The sequence below is a fragment of the Cebus imitator genome, unplaced genomic scaffold (assembly GCF_001604975.1).
Source record: "Cebus imitator isolate Cc_AM_T3 unplaced genomic scaffold, Cebus_imitator-1.0 Scaffold68, whole genome shotgun sequence".
Classification (NCBI taxonomy): domain Eukaryota; kingdom Metazoa; phylum Chordata; class Mammalia; order Primates; family Cebidae; genus Cebus; species Cebus imitator.
Window position 1 is genome coordinate 6,114,245 of NW_016107383.1, and position 3,686 is coordinate 6,117,930.

General features: G+C 43.8%; 1 protein-coding gene across 1 annotated transcript in view; it reads left to right on the plus strand.

The window, feature by feature from the left end:
* DEPTOR (DEP domain containing MTOR interacting protein) overlaps positions 1-3,686 on the plus strand; it is a 187,647-nt gene that overhangs the window by 182,543 nt on the left and 1,418 nt on the right. The window lies entirely within an intron of this gene.

Below are 3,686 nucleotides of genomic sequence, written 5' to 3' on the forward strand. Positions count from 1 at the left end.
CACCCCCCAAGTAGCTGGAACTACTGGCATGTGCCACTACACCTGGCTAATTTTATTTTTTATTTTTTTATTTTGCAGAAATGGAGTTTCGCCATGTTGCTCAGGCTGGTCTCGAACTCCTGAGCTCAAGTGATCCGCCTGCCTTGGCCTCCCAAAGTGCTAGGATTACAGACATGAGCCACTGCACCTGGCCTGTTTTTCTAAAATTAAATTCAGTTGAAGTGGCCATCACCAAGGTTGAGGATGACAAGTCCAATGTCAGATGATTTTGGTGTCCCTTCCCCGTGCACCATACCCCCACCACCGCCCCCATCCCAGGGCTTATAGGCAGCCCAGTAAAATGGACCCTGACCAGTATTAGTGACTGGTGCCACTGGCCCATGTCCAGACAGCCCTGCTGACTGCCCTGTTCCTACCCCTGAACACCTGGGTATGGGTCCTGAGCAGAGTTCACCGGGTGCTCACACTCCCACACGTGCAGCCGTGACCATCCTAGCTTACAGCCGTGATCATCCTAGCTTACAGCCGTGATCATCCTAGCTTACAGCCGTGACCATCCTAGCTCCTGTACCCTCCAAGAGCTCCGCAATGAGGAGGTACAGAGGACCCTATACTGAACCAAACCTGCAGCCTCTCCCTTCCGTCTACCAGGATCTACCCACTGTTAACATCAGGCCCTTCTTCCCTTTAATGTTTTCTTGTTTTGTTTCATTATTTAAAAATTTGTGGAGATATAGTTCACATACCATAGAGTTTATCCATGTAAACTGTAGAATTCAGTAGTTTTTAGTTTATTCACAGAGTTATGTCACTATTACAACCATTTTAGAGCATTTTCATCACCCCTAAAAGAAACCCCGTGCCCATCACCAATCACTTCCATGCCCCACCCCACCACCCCTGCTCCCAACCCTAGATAATCAGTAATCTACTTGTTGTCTCTGTGGATTTTCCTATTCTGGACATTTCATATAAACAGGCTTTTACATTCTATGGTCTATTCTGGCTGGCTTCTTTCACTTAGCATAATGTTTTCAGGGCTCACCTATGTTGTAGCATGTTGTGTGTTCCATTTTATGGCTGAATAACATTCTACCATATGGATATATTGAATTATATTTCTTCTTTCATCTGTCTTTTTAAATTTAAAAATATATATACGTATTTCTTTTTTAGAGACAGGGTCTCACTATGTTGTCCAGGCTGGTCTCGAACTCCTGGGCTCAAGTGATCCTCCTGCCTCAGCCTCCCAAAGTGCTAGGATTACACACCCAGCCTCCTTTCCTCTGTTGATGAGCATTGGGGTCCTTCAGTTCTTGAAGATTCAAGCCACCCTCTCTTCAACTCTTTTCCCTCTGTGGCCCCAGATTAGGGACCGCAAACTCACATGCCTGTCAGCCAGGTATTAGGAAGATAGGAAGTAATAAGGATGTGGCAAATGAGTGATTGTGCCCTGTGTAGAACAGGCAGGCTCTACTCAGCTGTGGCCACATGGCCATCTAGACCGGATATGATCAGAGCTTCTGATTGTACCAGAGAAGCCAGAGTCTGGATTTTTTTTTTTTTTTTTTTTTTTCGGTGGGAGTGTGGTGGCATGATCTCGGCCCACTGCAACCTCCGTCTCCTGGGTTCAAGCAATTCTCCTGCCTCAGCCTCCCAAGTAGCTGGGATTACAGGCATCTGCCACCATGCCCAGCTAATTTTTTATTTTTTTTATTTTTAGTAGAGATGGGGTTTCACCATGTTGGCCAGGCTGGTCTCGAACTCATGACCTGTAATCCCAGCTACTTGGGAGGCTGAGGTGGAAGGATTGCTTAAGCCTGCGAGGTGGAGGTTGCAGTGAGCTGAAATCATGCCACTGCACTACAGCCTGGGCAAAGAGCAAGAATCCATTAAAAAAAAAAAAAAAAGGCTAAATGCTAAATATGTTCCCTGAGTGATGCTGATGCATGGCTAATCTCAGGGAGCCTGTGAAGGGTCAGCTGGAAGGGGCTCTCACCTGGAAACTCCTGCCATCTCATTTGGCAATGCAAAAAGGCTATTCTTCGAGGCTGAGGTGGGCGGATCACAAGGTCAAGAGATCGAGACCATCCTGGCCAACATGGTGAAACCCCGTCTCTACTAAAAATACAAAAATTAGCTGGGCATGGTGGCATGTGCCTGTAGTCCCAGCTACTCAGGAGGCTGAGGCAGGAGAATTGCTTGAAACTGGGAGGCGAAGGTTGCAGTGAGCGGAGATCCCGTCACTGCACTCCAGCTGGGTGCCTGGCAGCAGAGCAAAACTCTGTTTCAAAAAAAAAACAAAACTGCTACTCATCTTTTTGGAGAAGGAAAGCCCCGTATCTGTGGAAAAGACAAGGGATCTGAAGGCCCAAGTCTAGAATCTAAAGCTTTGGGTTAGGAAGGAGGTGAAATTCTTCTCATTCTTTGGCTCATGAATCTGCTGCAGCAGAAAAAACAAAGCCTGGGCTGATGCCTATTTCACATTACTGCTAAATTGTCTTGCCAATTACTGTGGCCTAGTTCAGGATAGACTGTGACCTGCTAGTGTGACCTTGATTATGACTATGACCTCCACCATAGTTGAAAACTGCTGATTTTGGCTGGGCGTAATGGCTCACTCCTGTAATCCCAGCACTTTGGGAGGCCGAGGTGGGAAGATCACGAGGTCAGGAGTTCGAGACCAGCCTGACCAACATGGTGAAAGCCCATCTCTACTAAAAATACAAAAATTAGCCAGGTGTGGTGGCATGTGCCTATAATTCCAACTACTCAGGAGGTTGAGGCAGAATTGCTTGAACCAGGGAGTGGAGGTTGCAATGAGCTGAGATGGTACCACTGCACTCCAGCCTAGGTGACACAGTGAGACTCCATCTGAAAAAAGAGAAAACTGCTGATTTTGTATAAGATGTGCCCTGAATCCATGAGGACCAATCTGTGGAACCAAGAAAAGAGAAACAGTAATAGTGTGATCTTATGTAGAGAAAACACGCTAGTAATGTAGGTTGGGGAGTAGGAAGTATTGAGGTTAATGATAACAGCAAGTGTTTATTGAGTAAATAACCGGTCCCTGTACCACTGCCCACTTTCCATTTTGTTTTGCCTGTGACTGTGAAGGAGGTGAGTATTTTTTCAAAGGAAAGCAATTAATAGAACTCAGCATCGGTGTAGTGCTTGGTGTTTGCAAAGAGGTTTTAAATGCATTATCTAGTTTGAGCCTGTAAGAATAGGCATTTTTACCTAACTGTTTTACAAATGAGACATTTATATCATTGAGACATAGAAGAGTAGAAATTACTTGATTAAAGTATTCCATCAAAGGGACCTATAACTTAAACCTGTATGTCTGATTTCACAGAGACAGCTTTCTAATACCTTTTCCAATACTCTCCAATTTTGTTGCATCTAAGTAATAAGTATAGTTATATTTGGACTTAATAATGTGTTTAAGTTTATACTGATATTACCCACATAGAAAATAATAAAAGGAAATGATGGTTTCCAAAGTGTTTTAGTATTTTTTACATTCTTTGGTTGAGTGTTCAACACTAATACTTAATAATTGGGAGGAAGTGTGCCTGTGAATTACTGCAATTAGAAACTCTCTATATGTCATTAATTCTTACAACACTCTTATAAGGTAGTTATCACTATTATTAATTTTTTTTTTTTTTTTTTTTTTTTTT